The sequence below is a fragment of the Petromyzon marinus genome, chromosome 18 (assembly GCF_048934315.1).
Source record: "Petromyzon marinus isolate PM22_M1 ecotype Great Lakes invasive population chromosome 18, UKy_Petmar_22M1.pri1.0, whole genome shotgun sequence".
NCBI lineage: Eukaryota > Metazoa > Chordata > Hyperoartia > Petromyzontiformes > Petromyzontidae > Petromyzon > Petromyzon marinus.
The window spans coordinates 13,748,524-13,765,805 of record NC_133684.1 but is presented as its reverse complement, the minus strand read 5'-3'; the positions used below and the strand labels follow the sequence as shown (position 1 = coordinate 13,765,805).

General features: G+C 43.9%; 1 long non-coding RNA gene across 1 annotated transcript in view; it reads right to left on the bottom strand.

Annotated features, from left to right (window-relative positions):
- LOC142925095 (uncharacterized) overlaps positions 1–9,594 on the bottom strand; it is a 35,737-nt gene extending 26,143 nt beyond the window's left edge. Inside the window, exon 1 of the long non-coding RNA XR_012942200.1 lies at positions 9,287–9,594. This is a non-coding gene — a long non-coding RNA (uncharacterized LOC142925095). The remainder of the gene's footprint in view (positions 1–9,286) is intronic.
- Between the last annotated feature and the right edge of the window lie 7,688 nt (positions 9,595–17,282).

Below are 17,282 nucleotides of genomic sequence, written 5' to 3'. Positions count from 1 at the left end.
TGTCCCCTGCATCCACACCTCGTGCAGAGCTTGGGCTGCCCTGCGTAGACAACGTATCCCCTGCTACCCTGACCGTTCAGGACGTGTCACAGGGAACCGTCCATCGACTGTAGTTTCACCCGCCATTGCCTGGCGCCCGTCCAGATGCCCAAAGAGTGCTGGAGCCGTCTGCATCCGGATAGAAGGAAAGTGCTGGCGCAGCCAGACCTTTATGTCGTGGTCCGACAGCGCCTCATTGTGCAGAAAACCCGTTATTATTATCTTAGTAACCCCATCAGATAACTGCAACTTAAACAAGAACAGTGGCCGTTCACAATTCTTCTCTTCAAACCTTGTCATAAAACCCTGCAGCAGGTTGCAATCAGGCAGAACAGGTCCGCCGGGTCCACCCGCAGCACCTCGACCACTGTCCGCACAAAGCTCGGTAAATCGACGGTGAAGTCGTCTGGCACGTCGTCCTTGAAAACCAGCTGGGTACAATTGTGCCTCTTGACATGGGCTGGTGTGAAGTTTACGCCAGTCCCACCGCGCCAGTATTGTATATATAGAGATAGCCCTTATTCCAAAAATTATGAATAATTCTGGCAAGATAATTTTAAATAATCAATCGGGGTGAGCATGGGACATGAAAGGGCGAGGCACACCCCACCCCTCACACCCAGCAGCCTTGTCACATTAAAAAGCAACGCAAGAGAGGAGGCCATAAAGAGCCATGAAATAATAAACTTTGGGGCAAAATGAGGTTAACAACGATCTGAAAAATCTTCAGATTGTCCAAGGACCATATGATATGACCTCCACAGACGTTTTGCAAACATCTCCAGACAGCAGGGGCAACCGGACATTACAACTAGTGTTTTCTTTAACGGTAAAAGTTCGAAGCATGGCTATAAGAATAAGTCGACATTATAGACTGCAGTCTACATTAGTGGCTTTATTATTACTAATTTTATTTCATCCTTATGCACATCATATTGTATCTTTATCTGCATGACTTTACTAAGAGAACCAAGGAATATGAATGCCGGCAGTCAAGAAAGCTTAAGTGAAAACTTAGTTACATCGCCAACCTTAAGATATCAAAATATAACGCGAGAATAAAAAGCACGGATCCCTGGATACAGACAGGGAGCAAAGGTTAATAACATCCTTGAAATACCGAAGGTAACAGCTAAAAATGGTACATTACAAATCTTGGTTAAATAAACCAAATAATTTTATTTCAATTAAAAACTTTCGTGACTGCAGGGATTGATTTTCTTGGTTCTTTCGGTAAAGTCACGTAGAATGGAGATAATAATAATATAAGTCTCGACGTTCCAGCCACAATACAAGTAGCCTTCCTCAGGTGAAGAAACAGGACTGTCAGGAAGACAGCGCTTGAGTGAACACTGCCAAGCTTGGCAGCATCTTTTAAACTGGGTGGGAGGAACAGAGCGCCTTGACAAAGGAGTTACATATTAACAGTAGCTGTGTTAATGTGTTGGATTAGCAGGATGTTAAAGTCAGAAATTAGCATATAACTGGGGGATTAGCACCACGGAGAGCTAGGAGCTTTGTTCAGACGGACGAGTCCATCTATGTTCCAAACGGAGGAGGAAACAGCCACGTGCGCTGCTGTCCTGTGTTATAATTATGCTATAGACTAGACTACTATACATTATAATATACCTTCCAATCTAAACTACATTGTATTATATCGTATACATAAACCAATGTAAGTTCTAACATTATGCATTATATTGATACGTTTCCAACTAAACTTTTCTACATTACACGACTATATACCATAATATACACGGCCATAGACAAACCCACCCCTGAATTATACAAGGCGTTACTATACACTACCCTATAAAATAGATTTTAATTACACTATTATTCTACTAACCCTTCCTGTATACCACACTGCTGTATATTCACTATACAATAACGGTACAATATATTGGCTTATGAAGTATGTTAAACATTATAGCATTTTGTATAATAGTACAAGTGTAAACTATACTATTGACCGTCGTGTGAAAGGTACAAAGAGGCAATGCCAGCGAATGGACTGCGGTCTGAAAGTCGCCGTAAAATACAATGAATCGAAATGGTTTATAACGTCTTTCCAATGGTTAAAGCCAGAATCCATCTTCTCGGTTGAAGTGTCTCTTTGTATGTGGATAGCCTCATGCACGAATCTCACGGTAACCGGATGGCTTGCAGAGAACCTCCTTCTTGGAGAAGTCAATGTCATGTGAGCCCACGGAATTATAACAGTGACCTGCCACGGCCGAGGTGTTTGTCCTACTGTGTTTTAAGTTTGCTTTGTGTTCACAGATGCGGTCCGAGATGTAGCTGCTACCACAGAGGTAACCTAGTTTGTAGCCACCTGGGTACTGCCTGTCTGGAACCACATCTTTTACAGACGTAACCAGATCACGGATTGTATGTACTGTGTTGAATCGGACCTGGATCTTGTGTTTATTCATGATTTTAGAGATCTTTGTGACCCCTGCAATGTAGAGTAAGGTGATAGTTTCGAATGGCTCAAGAGAATCCTTCTTCATGGTTGGAGTGATGGCTTTGCGGATTGTGTAGTCTGAGTAACCATTAGCCTTGAGAGCTTGGTGAACGTGCTTGAGTTCACTGGCTGTGTTCCTAGTTGGATATGCATTGGGCTCTATTGTATAGAGTCTTGATGAGGGAATTCTGGGATGGATGGTGGGAATCTGGTTTTAAGCAAGCATCCGTATGGGTAGCTTTCCTGTAGACAGTGGCTCATTGAACCAATCAGGTCTCCTTTTAATTAAAGACATCCCAAAAAGGGTAGCTTGCCATCTTTGACTTCCATGGTAAATCTGATGGCTGGGTGTATGGAATTGATGTGGTCGAGGAATTGGTCTAGAGCAGGCCGGCCATGTGGCCAGATGACAAGTGTCATCCACGTACCTCCTTCCATAAGGTTGGGTGTAGAGTGGCAGTCTGGTTGGCGTCAGTCTCAAATTTTTCCATGAGAACGTTGGCTACAACCAGCAACACGCGGGAGCCCATTGGAGTGCCCTCAGTTTGTAGAAAGTTCCATTCCAGGTGAAGTTTGTTGGTTAAGCAGTGTCTCACCAGGGGGGGTACATCAGTATGCAGTCCATGATAAACCAAGTCTTGATTTCCAGTCCGACACCATCGCACTTTGGTGAATAACAAAACCACATCAGAACTGACAAGCAGGTCGTCTGGGGACAGGGAAATACCCTTGATTGTCTATACCAGGCGAGTAGAATTTTGTACCGCAGGGAGGTGGTTTTTTCCGGTAAAATGCCGCAGGATTGCAGACAGAAAACGACCCAGTTTGTAGGTAGGGGAGTTTATAGTAGAGACGATGGGACGAAGGGGTGTATCTACTTTATGTATCTTTGGAAGACCATAGTCTTGGTGGCCTGGTCCCAGAAGGTTTCAACGAGAACTGGTTGATTTGATCAATTGCTGTTGAAATCAGAAATGATTGTTGGTTTTAGTGAGGCTGTTGGTGGGGGTCTCTTATTTTTGTGTAGCTGCCATCGTTGAGGAGTTCCTGAATTTTGTTGTTGTATTCTATTTTGTCGATGAGTGGCATTGCCCTTGGTCGGCTGAGGATGACAATGTCACCACTTTGTTTTAATTGAAATAATTCAAAGCACTCATCTTTGATGTTGCTAGCTGGCATCTTAGCGTTGAGGGTTGCAGCGATTTCAGATCTTGCTACGTCTGCAGCGATGGTGACCCAGACCTTTGAGTATCACGTCGACATGGGCAATGATATCATTAACTGGCATGTGTCTAGGTGTGACTGCAAAGTTTAGTCCTTTAGCTAAAGTTCAGATGATCAGAAATAGAACTGCGATTAATAGACTTCGTTAACGTCTAGCTTTTCGGTGTGTGGGCTCGATTTCTTGTTGGACAGGCGGTTGAATTTGGAAGATCAAGTTGTCCTTACACTTGGTAGACAGTGGCAGCTGAAGAGGCAGTAATATTGTCTATATGTTCCTAATCCGATGTGGAAATTGTTGCCGTCAATAAAGTCAGACTTGCACACAAACTAGGTCAGTTAGACAAAACTCTACAAATGACACTTATCATTGACAGCAACAATGTCCACATCGGATTGGGAACATGTAGACAATGACTGCCTCTTCAGCTGCCACTATGTTGGCCAAATGTAAGGATAACTTGATTTCCAAATTCAACCACTTATCCAACAAGAAATCTGACTCGCAGCAAAAAGCTAGACGTTACCAAAGTCGTTATTAAATCGCAGTAACAGTTCCATTTTTGATGGTCTGAAAACCGTTTTAGCTAAAGGGCTAAACTTTGCAGTCACACCTAAACACATACCAGTTAATGATATAATTGCCCAAGTAGACGTGGCTCAAGGGCATGGGTCACATCACTGCAGACGTAGCAAGATCTGAAATTGCTGCAACCCTCAAACGCTAACATGCCAGCTAGCAACATCAGCAAAGATGAGCGCTTTGAAATCTCAATTAGAAAAAAAAGGATGATATTGGCATCCTTTCAGCCGACAAGGGCTGTGCCACTGTCATCATGGACAAAATAATATAACAAAATTCAGGAACTACTAAACGATGGCAGCTACACAACAATAAGAGACCCCACCAACAGCCTCGTCATTAAAACCAAAAAAAAATCACTTCTGATTCAATAATATTAATTGAGCAAACCAACCAGTTCGTTGAAACCTTCTGTGACCAGGCCACCAAGACTATATGGTCTTCCAAAGATACGTAAAGAAGATACACCCCTTTGTCCCATCGTCTCTATCAACTCCCCCCCCCCCCCCACCTACAAACTGGCACGTTTTCCGTCTGAAATCCTGCGGTCTTTTACTGGAAAAACCACCTCTGCGTTAAACTCTATGCACCTGGGTTTCGACAATCAAGGGTATTTCCCTGTCCCCAGACGACCTGCTTGTCAGTTTTGATGTGGTTTCCTTATTCAAAGTTCCTGTACCTGACACCATCGCAATCATTGAAGACTTGGTTCATTAGTGACTGGATACTGATGTATCCCCCCTGGTGAGACACTGCTTAACCACATACTTCACCTGGAATGGAACTTTCTACAAACAAATCGAGGGCACCCCAATGGGCTCCCCCCTATCGCCGGTTGTAGCCAACGTTTTCATGGAAAAAACAATGAGACTGACGCCAACCAGACTGCCACTCTACACCCAACCTTATGGAAGGAGGTACGTGGATGACATTCGTCATCTGGCCACATGGCCGGCTGCTCTAGATCAATTCCTTGACCACAATCCCATACACCCAGCCATCAGATTTACCACAAGTCGAAAAAGATGACAAGCTACCCTTTTTGGATGTCTTAATTAAAAGGAGACCTGATGGTTCAATGAGCCAGTCTACAGCAAAGCTACCCATACGGATGCTTACTTAAAACCAGATTCCCACCACCATCCATCCCAGAAGAATTCTCATCAAGACTCTACCATAGAGTCCAATGCATTTCCGACCAGGAACACATTACCAGTGAATTCAAGCACATACACCAAGCTCAAGGCTAATGGTTATTCCGATTACACAATCCGTAAAGTCATCACGCCAACCATGAAAAAGGATCCTCTTGAGGAGCCATTCAAAACCTATCACCTTACCCTATATTGCGGGGGGGGGGGGGGGGGGGGAGGTGGTTACAAAAAAAGATCTCAAATTCTGAATAAACACAAGATCCAGGTCCGATTCACAGTACATAAAATCCGTGGTCTGGCACTGTCTGTAAAAGATGTAGTTCCAGACATGCAACTTAGTTTGTGGACACATGGGTACTGCCTTTGTGGTAGCAGCTACATTGGAGAAACCAAACGACATCTCGGACCGCATCCGTGAACATAAAGCAGACTTGAAACACGGTAGGACGAACACCTCAACCGTGGCAGATCACTGTTACAAGTCAATGGGTCACATGACATTGACTGCTCCAAGGATCAGGTTCTCTGCAAGCCATCCAGTTACCACGAGAGAATCTACATATACAAAAGACAGTTTCAACCGAGAAGATGGATTCCGGCTTGGTAACCATTGGAAAGACGTTATAAACCATTCCGGTTGTCGATTGAAATTTACGGCGCCTTTCAGACCGCAGTCCATTCGCTGGCACTGTCTCTTAGTACCTGTCACACGACGGTCAATAGTATAGTTTATAGCATTTTGTATAACAGTACAAGTGAAATGTTTAACAATTCATAAGGCAATATATAGTACCGTAATTGTATAGTGAATATGCAGCAGTGTGGTATACTTTAGGGTTAGTAGAATAGTGTAATACTAAGTCTAATATTTTATAGGCTAAAGTATAGGGTAGTGTATAGTAACGCATTGTATAATTCAAGGGTGGGTTTGTCTATGGCAGTGTATATTACGGTGTATAGTCGTGTAATGTAGAAAAGTTTAGTTGGAGGCATATCAATATAATGCATAATGTTAGAGCTTACATTGGGCTGTGTATATGATATCATACAATGTAGTTCAGATTGGAAGGTATAATATTATAACGTATAATAGTCTAGTCTATAGCATAATTATAACAGAACAGCGCACCGTGGCTGTTTCCTCCTCCGTTTGGAACATAGATGGACTCGTCCGTCTGAACAAAGCTCCTAGCTCTCCGTGGTGCTAATCCCCCAGTTACATGCTAATTTCTGACTTTAACATCCTGCTAATCCAACACATTAACACAGCTACTGTTAATATGTAACTCCTTTGTCAAGGCGCTCTGTTCCTCCCACCCAGTTTAAAAGATGCTGCCAAGCTTGGCAGTGTTCACTCAAGCGCTGTCTTCCTGACAGTCCTGTTTCTTCACCTGAGGAAGGCTACTTGTATGTGGCCGAAACGTCGTGAGAATTTTATTCTTTTATTACATCTCCATTCTACGTGACTTTACCGAAAGAACAAAGAAGATGAAACCAAATAATCATGAGGTATTAGACTTAGGTTAACTCAAAAAAGATAAGGAAAATAGGTCAAACACATAAGACCAGATATGCTTTCCATGGAATCAGAGCCTCCCGGGCACCTTTGTCTTCTAACAATTTGACACACATGGTAGCAATAAAATACTAAGGGAGGGTGCCTCCCCTGGAGATTGCAAAACGTACGACGGCAGGGGGGGGGGGGGGCGAGGGGCAGGCTCCAGGGCATGGCCTCGAGATCAACCATGGGTGTCGCGTCTCGCAGAGAAGAGGGGCGAGGTGATGCTCGGTGCCGAGTGCGGCATGGACCGATAGTATCGCTGCAAGCTTTATTCTACATTTATTCTGATGTTTTGAGTCGCTTGCAGAGTCAAGGATTGCGACAAGTTATATTGTACCAAGCTATCAGAGTCGTTTAAAGGAGGTGTGCGAATACAATTTACAAGTTGAGGGCGAGTGATCCAGCCAGCGATGAGCAGCTCACAGCAGGAGCCCTCTTTGAGGAAGGGTGGAGAGCACGAAAGTTGAGCAACAAGGCGAAGCTCTGACAGAAGGGTGGGAGAGGCACCACTGAATGCCAGCGCGAAGCTGGCAGCTGCCCGCCAAAGGAGAGAGAACGGAGCAGTAGAAAGAACCCGAGTCAGCGAGGCCTTGAAGAAAAGGTGGGTGTCCGTGTGAAGCTGGCAGCTGCATGATCAATGAGAGAGCAAGAAAGTGTGGCGCAACAAGCAATCAACCTGAAGGGGCAGAAAGCACCAAGCATCGACCATCGCAGAGGAACAGCCGCAGCGGACGAGCTGCGAGCGCAATCGCGCACCGCCAGAGAGCACGGAGCAGGAGAGAGCGCGCAACCAGCACAACTAGGCAAGGGCGTCGGCCCCGTCGACGAGCTGCGAGCGCAACCGTGCATCGCCAGAGCACGGGGCAGGAGAGAGCGCGCAACCAGCGCCACTGGGCGGGTGTGTCAGCGGCCAGCAGACGAGCGCGATCGAACACCTTCAAAAAGACAAGCGTTGTGCCGACTCAGCTCGTCCAGTAGTGGACAAGCAGCTGCCAACTCGAGAGGAGAGAGAGCCGTGTGTATGACACGCCCACATTCATCAGGGAACAAACGAATTTTGGTACAAGAAACGCCCCACCTCAGCGTCTGCTTAACGCAAAGAGACAATCCACCCACAAAGCACATATCAGGACTAACAAGAGTACTCCAAAAGTTGTGTTTCGCCCATTGCGTTACGTAGATAGTTGTTTAGAAGTATTTGAGTAATTTGTTAATTGCATAATTGCACCAATGAATTCATTGATGAAATGAAACATTTATGTTACGAATCTACACATTCACAGGGAGACTTGAAATGGTTCTTTTGATCACAGACTCTTGCCCGCGAATGTATTGAAGCCTTAACAAGTTGATAACATTTGCTCGACAAGCAGGCACACTGCCGCACACCATTGTTCCAAGACATTTCGTTATTGCACAATCTTACCAATGAATTCATTGAAGTCTACTTTTGCTTTCGGGACATGTTTCTTTATTGCTGTTCGGGACATGTTTCTTTATTGCTGTTCGTATGAATATTGTCTCATTTTTAAAGGACTTTTGCCTATCGCCGTGTATGCTCGCTTTACTCTGGAGGAATTAACCTGTTTAACAAACGTAATCATTGAGGGTTAAATGTATGGATCAGAGGAGAACATCTCGATGAGTACTGTGTTGATATTCCAAGCATAACAATTCGCATAGAGAGTTTGTTTAGAAATTAAAGTTGCTTAACACAGAAGAGTCGAGTGGTGCCTTCTTGAGTCCATGCGTAATAATTTTTTGAGACCTGACAAACACCAAAACATAAATCAGTAAAAGCGAGAATCATTGTATTATCCCGATTGATAATACAACCCTAGACAACGAGGCAGAGCCTAATGATCATAATTGCATACATTAGTATTATCGCATAGACTTGCATAACTAATACCTTCATAATTAGCATAATTATACTTTTATTAATTTTTCAAAACCAAATATATATACACAAAACACCACCTCCCTGTAGGTGCCTGGGGCCGCCCTGTGCCCACAGGTCCCGGCTCACCCCCCTCAGGTCACCGTCTGGGCATTACGCATCTGCTGGCCTGCAGGGGTTGCTCCCTGCTCAGTCTCTCCACTCGGCGCCTCTCCTCTCCTGCCGCCACCAGTCGTCCTCCGCTGCTCGCCTCCTCCCAGCCAGGCCTGATGCCAGCGCCTCGCTCTCCTCCATGCAGCAGCCTTGCACCATCCTCCACCTCTGCCACCGTCAAACCGGTCCGTTCACCTTGGCTCACCTCGCTGGAGCGCTCGGTCTCCATGCTCCCAGGGTATAGAGAGGCCGCTGCTGGCCAGGCAGCCAGGGTCTCTCGCCGGTACGCAGGCAGGTACGTAGTCAGGCAGGCACGATGTGAAGACGCCGACTAGGCTCCGGATCGCAGCAGCCCGACTGTGAGTCGGAGCTCGCCTTTTATCTTGCCCAGCGTGGCCAGGCTCCGTCTTCGGCCCCGCACCCTTCTGGATCATCGAGAAGGCTCCGTGCCTTGCCCACAGGTCCAACTGGTAGAACGGGCTGCTACCCCTAATTCCATTGTCTACCAATCTCCCAGCGGCACGCGCAACAGTGACGCATTCAATGTCGCTACACATGTAAAAGCTACTCCTGTCTATATCAATGCCAATTTCCCATTCCCAACCTCGTAGTTGTGATTGCAATCTACCCCCCCCCCCCCCCCCCCCCCCGCCCTACTTGTGTGCGGACTTCAGCTCCCAACGTCCTCTTCGGAGAAACCTTTATTGCACATTCGTTCTATCGATCAATATTAAATCGCTAGCTTTCTCCATCAATTGTTAGTCCCTTCAATACCACATGCCTTGTTTTTTTCCGAGCCACGGTCGTCCTGTGTATCCAGGTGTGATGATTTAAACTAGCAACCTTCCTATTGCGAGCCGCTCTCTCCACCGCTGAGCAACATTGGCCAGGTATAGAGTGGTATATTGCGATGGAAAAAACGGAAGACAACTCATGGATATGTGTTCCAAAATTCTGTCCATCCTGGATTTGTCCTCAAGCGATATTTAATCATTGACCATAAAGAGGTAGCACTCGCACCACGTGCACAGGAAGCAATGCATCTGTTATCCGAGATGAAAAACCATGAGGCTCGCATAGCCGCTCTGCCTGAGGAGGCGCACCTCGGCCGGTAGGGCCAGAATACCGAGAGGGTATTTTTAGCACTCGGTGTGTTTCCAAATTTTTGGGTAACCCTTTGCTCAATTTGGCCAGTTTTCCAAAGGGCGAGTCCATAATTGCACAACAATCTCTTTCTTTGAGTAAAAGTTATGTCCATATTGCATAATCTTTACCAGGGATAAATGCTTTTCCCCTCCATTATGGTCGAAGCTAATGCGCGAACACATTCGTCCATAGTTGAAAACCGTAAAAAACTTTTTTTCTGGATACAGCCAGATTCCTCATTATTTAGTGTTCAACAAAATAGCAATAAGTCCTATTAAAGTGCTGCACTTTTTTGTCCACCGATAAACAATGTTCCAATGGGGTCTACCGCTCCACTAATATTCTAGCGCTAGAACAGCTCGAACAGAGATATATTCTATACAATAGCTACATGGATATCAGAATAGTCTGCATATGCTAGGGAATGGCTGCTCACTGCATTTGCATGAACAAAATATTACATTATGGGTCTAGATTGAATTATAAGACACTGAACTATGAATGTTCTCAGAATAACGTGACATTGCAGGATTGCAGCTTGCGCATAAGGCATAACATGTCATATTTTTCTGTCAAATATCAGCAGAAGCCAATTGTTTCAAAACGTCAATGAAAGTGCTGAGATTTTGATTTGATTTTAAATATTGACTTTCTGACTCTGTGATTGATGCATTATTGCATTCACTATCCTTGCAGCCGTTACTTGTGCATTAACAAATTAACAAGGTAAGCCACATGCTGGCATTTAAAATTTCAATACATCACAAATACATGTTTTATACATTTACCCGCAGATATTACGACACAAAGTATATACACGATAATAAGTAGTCATTATAGATTTATTCATTAATATCCCATAAATAACAGCCATTTTAACGGCTCTATAATAATGCTAAAGAATGCAACATACAAATTTGTAATCGATTACCTTCAAACAAATCCATATCCAGATATGTAATTTATAGCCGTTTATAATTACACTGCTGGATAAGATCCTTGCTATGCCTTTCGTCATCACACTGTTCACAGTGCAGGTTTGTTAAACAGGAGGCCCAAGTCTGGTCACAATTGACAAAGTACAGGCCATTATATTATAGACAACATGCATCATAAACAGGGCAAAGCCAATTGTGATTTTACATTACAGCATTGTATTCACATTTAAGACTTATCTACCATTTTTACAATGCCACAGTTGGAAAAGTAATTGGTGGTAAATTCATATTTGTCTACGTAAATGTTTTTTAATGCACAAAGTAGGTCAACAGTAATACAGCACAGGAAGGAAATAATTAATTTATTTTCTGCATTGACTTGAAATATTTCAACTGGTGCAACACTTAATGATGCATTGCCACTATGGGAACATAAATCTTCTTGGCTGCAGGCTCGCAGCACCTAAGCATCAACGCTGGGCCATTGATCTCGGCATATCGCGCATGGCTGAGAGTGTTGCGTTCTGCTGGCTGACGTACTGCCTGCAATGCCTGAAGGTCTTACTTTGCCTAAGAGGACGGGCCCACGGCCAATATTTCATCTTATGCAAGATGGATTGAGGAAGGAGACTCCAAAGAAGGAAAGCGAGGCAACAAGACATATTACATTAATTCTGCACGGCGGATTTATTGCATGTAGAGTAAAAACGCAGACACACATTACAGCTTGCAAATACAGCAGCTACAATAATACGAACAACATTTTCCACTTCTCTTGAGAGCGATGTGAATAGAATAGAACTGCAGCCTTTGCGCTGCAATAACCGGGCGGTTACACTTCCCTGCAACCTGCACCGCAGCAGCAGCATCGTTGACATGAGTTGCTAACGAGTTTGGCCCCCAGAATGAGTTTCGTTGTGCCTGACGCATCCCAGGTAACTCTTTCAGTTGTGCCAGAGGCTAGAGCGAATGTGCATGCTAATGAAGACAGTCACGCCATTCAATTCGCTAGAATCTGCCGATCACATTACATCCCAATAAATGTAACATTAACAATTGTAAATCCTAACTCATACAATTATCATCATCATCACGACCAGTCGTGATTAATCCACTGCTGGATGAATGCCTCGCCTCAATCCCTCACGGTTCTAAAATGACGCGACATTCCAACAAAGCGACTGATACGAGATGTCATGGTCATTTGAATCGAGCAAAACTAAATAATTTTACATCACGTGGTTTAATTCACGGGTGTGTGTGTTATTTCATGAAATCCGATTGCTGAACGCGCAACCCCATGCACTGTGTTTATTTACCATCGTTACGCGAGTCCCTGCTGGCACCGGGTCAGGGTCTCCATCCAGCACTTCCCCACTCCTCCATGCGAATGGAGGGGTCGCCACCTTCTCAACGCACCAAGCCCGCATACATTTCTGAGCGTAGGTCTACGATCAACAGCTGTGCGATTAAGAACGTGATGAAGTTCAAAAAAGCAATACCGGTACCAGGTCTCGGTCACAAACAACAAATGCTGCCACCCGAGCACAGATGCCAATTTACGGACAGTCCGAGTCAAACCTGGCTAGGTATCTAACCGTGCTTTGGGAGGTGCGCGTATTACGCACTCACCTCGGTGTCGTGATGTCGCACGTACTAATGTCGCAGTGCTGGTTTCCAGTTAACCCGTGGCCACTTCCTCGTATTTGCACGTTTTGCACGGGCATTAACTGTGGACCGGACAAGGCGCTAAACGTGTACTTTCATTTGAAAAGCTCGTTGGCGAGTGTACTCCGACCAAGTACTGGGGACAGTTTGCTCAGTCAACAGTGCGTAGACTTTCTGCAGTCATCCGATAATTCTTGGGTTGGATTAATGTAACCGGAGCACGCTGTTTGCTGTACGACAGACGTTGTGGACCCCTGCGACATGGTGTGATAATGTAGGACACCATATAGAACTCTACTTTGAAAATTACCCACAAGTAAAGTCAAGCCATATGTCAGCATAACCTCCAATATGCAATGTATCCTGTGCAATATAAATACGGTAATATAAATCAATATCCTTTAATCTGATTAATAAAGGGCAGCAATCAAATATATATGAGCTCCATGTATCATGATTATCTATTGCTGGAAGAAGGCCTCCTCTTCGTGTCTTATTTATATTACTATGGCTGTAAAAAAAACTTGGCTAATGGGGACTGTGGACTCCCTGATTTTGAATACAACTGGTTAAACATTGTGTTCGCAGCCGGGTGATATTTATATTACCAATTTATTTACAGAAATGGTAGAACCAATTCCTATAAAATATAAAGATGCAAGTAACAAAAAAACTCCACGCAAAATGAACATGTCACTCACGTGTGTGCCAGTTGCCAGAAATAAAATACGTTTTCCCTACGATGCTTAAAATTAGATTTTTAGCCATGATGTTTTTGCACCTGCAGTCACCAATTATTGCTGACACCAGCAAAAAGTGGTGAACCCCAGACTCTCATTAGGCCAGAGAAGGCAGATTTCTCCATCTCACCCTGGGGGTCACATCAGGCATCACCAACGATGACTCAGCATCCAACCACAGCACAGTAGCCCCATTAGCTTAAACGTCATACAATTAATCAAGACTTAATCAGGAAGAATTGTCCTTTAACTTTTAATCAGTGGCATTTTTAATCTGACCTATAAATTGCTCACGGAAAGGTTTGTGAGGTAAATCTATGGGTGAGTATGCATTTAGATCTATCACTGCATTCTTTGTAAAGCAGAAATTTGGTCATTTTTGCAATGGGTGATCAAATACAGGTTAATCAGAAGTGAAGGCATCTAGATTTCTACGAGAAAACCATTACATCACAAAGTCTTCTTGTATATGGCCAATGAAGAGCAACTTATATATTCAGTTGTAAGTGATTTAGTCATTCCATTTGTAAGATGATTACAGGTCTGCACTGGAACTAATGTATTCACATCACATCTGGTATCGATTTAAGACTGAATCTGCCCAATGGAATGCTAGGACAGGTACACTGATGGTATCCCATAGTGGAGAATTAAACTCAGGTTGCTGGGGGTGTAGTACGGTGTAATAACCACTTTGCTTGCGTGAACTCCTGGAAGAACGCAAACATTAACAGCACCGAGAGATCTCATGGCTAGCGGAGCACTTTTTGCCTTCAGCCTTTTGTAGCCTCCCTCGTCATTAAGTTAACCACTCCCTACCTTGCAGGAGCTCCCTGGTTAAATGTAACCTGCAAGACTACACATCCGCTCAAGCTTCCGTGGTTTATTTTCGACCAGCCGATGCGAAGTGCACGGCTTCAATGTCATCACAGTCATACATCCTTCCCACATACCTCCGATTAGCACGGTTGGCTACTTATAAGTTCAACATACATACATCGCCCGAAGCATGGAGTTGCCAATGTCATCAGGCAAACCATCATAGACTACACATTGACTAACGGAAAGGCTTAACTCCATTCGACGTTTTGCATTTGCAGGGTATGAAAAAAAATACACTCATCTCATCTGAAATCGTAAATTTGCAACATTAATAGACTTCCTGTTTCACCAAACCCTTAAACCTCGCCAACAAACATTTGCTGCGCTCGAGTGTGCCCCAGCCTTTAGTCCCCCCACCCCACTAACTCGCCACACTGAAAATTCGCAGATTGCACATGGCGTCTTTATCATATTTTAACTGGCCAGGTGGCTCAGCAGTAGAGTGAATGGCTCATCATCGGAAGGTTGCCCATCATCCCTCTGGGGTGATAAAATGAGTATTAGTTTATGTTATGTCAGAATATGTATTTATTCTGGAGGAATCCGATGAGCTATAAAGCTCTTTTTCACAGATGTCCGTCCAGTCGGGCGGATTAGAACGTTACAACAAATAATACAAAACACGATAGGGGTACAAAGTAGAGTAAATGTAAGCACATCACTAAAAAATAGATAAAAGTAAACTTTTTTTTTTATCTTACCAGGTGGAGTCCACTGAGCTATTAGCTTCCTTTTCAGAAGCGACCTGGCCACAAATATTTCCTCAACGAAGGGCTTATCGTGTGGAAATTTATCGCAGCCTAATAATCTAAATAATATAAACGATCTAATCGCATGTTTCTAAATGTGGAGTAAAAATCTGGGGGACGCGGAGAAAAAAATCCACGCCATCACGGAAACTCCAAACATACAGGCCTCGTCTGAGTCAGGATCGAGCCGCTGAGCTACCGCATAGCAGGAGAGGAAGATAACATGACGAACCGCCTTAGGATTGTGGAATTTCCACCACTGGCTCAGGGTTGAGATAAGCACCGCCTAAATGCTGCTCATTCGTGCAGGAAATCACTTCGACTTGACTTTGGATGTTAAAAGGAGGAAGCTATGCTTGTCTTGACTTAAGGCTTTCGTGAATGCAGGAATTCTTATTCTTTGGGTCTTTCGGTAAAGCCACGTAGATAGAAAATTTGTAATAAAAATATCTAACAATATCACGACGTTTCGATTGCAACACAAGCAAAGGTCATCAAGTGAGAGCTGCTGAGGTATTAAAAAAATATAAAAAATATATATGGCGGGAGCGCTGCTAAGGCAGTGAGTTATAAAGGTTTGAGATGGGTTAGTGGGCGGGGCTAGAGATGAAATTTGCATGTAAATGTAAGATCGGAGAAATCTTGATCAACGAAGTTGTGGGGGTGGCCATTGTATTGTGAGAGATTAGCATGTCAATGTAATAAATTTGGTTGTAAATGTAAGTTAGGAAAGCACTCAGACATCGCCACCTGGAGGTTGAAAAGGATGGCAAGCTACCATTTACTAACACAGCTAACGGTGGCTGTGTTAGTGAATGTAACCCAGAGAGTCGAAAATAACTACTAACACAGGTAGACACGAAGGGAACAACACAGCCAACACAGCGATGAAGCCATCCAGATATATAAACACAGACACAATTTCAACCGAGAAGATGGGTACAAACTGAGCAATAATTGGAAGGACGTTATTAACCAGCTTAGGTCATAACTGGCTGTGTTGTTCCCTTTCTGCCAACCTGGGTCAGCAGTTATTTTCGACTCTCTGAGTTATATTCACTAACACAGCCACCGTTAGCTGTGTTAGTATATGGTGGCTTGTCATCCTTTTTCCATACAATGGCCTCTCCCACAGTGGCTTGCCATCCTTGTCCACCTCCATGTGGCGATGTCCAAGTTCTCCCTAGCCAACATTTACATGCAAATTTCATCTCTAGCCCCGCCCACTGACCCTTGGGCTACACCCATCTCAAACCTTTATAACTCTGCCTTAGCAGCGCTTCTGCCATATTTTTTTTCAACCTCAGCAGCTCTCACCTGATGACAATTGGTTGTGTTGCGATCGAAACGTCGTGATATTGTTATTATTTTTAGTATTATTATTTTTATAATTTTTTTTCTATCTACGTGGCTTTACCGAAAGATCCAAAGAATATGCTTGTCTTGTATTGAACTTTCCTGCAGGGTCTTGGCCAAGTTGTTTATTGTGGAAGGCTTTTGCTCCGTCACACAACACTGGCTCACTCATGGGCTGGTTCTTTGCATGGCACTGCAAATAAATGACTGTGTTTTTTTTCTGGGTGCATGGTTTTCTTACATGAGTTGAGGAGCTTTCAGGTGCTGCATCAAACTTAATTACCTTGCCCACATTATTTCACGCATCCTCGAGTATTGTACAAGGTATGCCCAACTCTACGACAAGAAAACCCGAAGGGCCCCTGTTCTTTCCTGACTTAAAACAAATGAAAGTATGGAAAATTAGCAAAAAAAATGTGAAAACATAATAATATGGCGATGGGTAGTAACATCTTGCTTCCCTGTACAGAGGCCAATTGACTGGATGCCAGAAGAACTCGAATGTGCCCTGTGCAGTGAATATTAACCAACATGAAGTATCGCAGGGAAGGCAACAGAAGAGAGGCTTGTTGCCTCAACTCTGGAAAAAAACAAAAGTGGGATTCTGTACTTGGCGATCAATAAAATACAAAGTATAATACAGAAAGGAATGCTGAAATACTTTACTTGGAGTCCCTCTAAAGCACTGTTCGTGTTTCTCATGCACAAACAATGATTGGAAG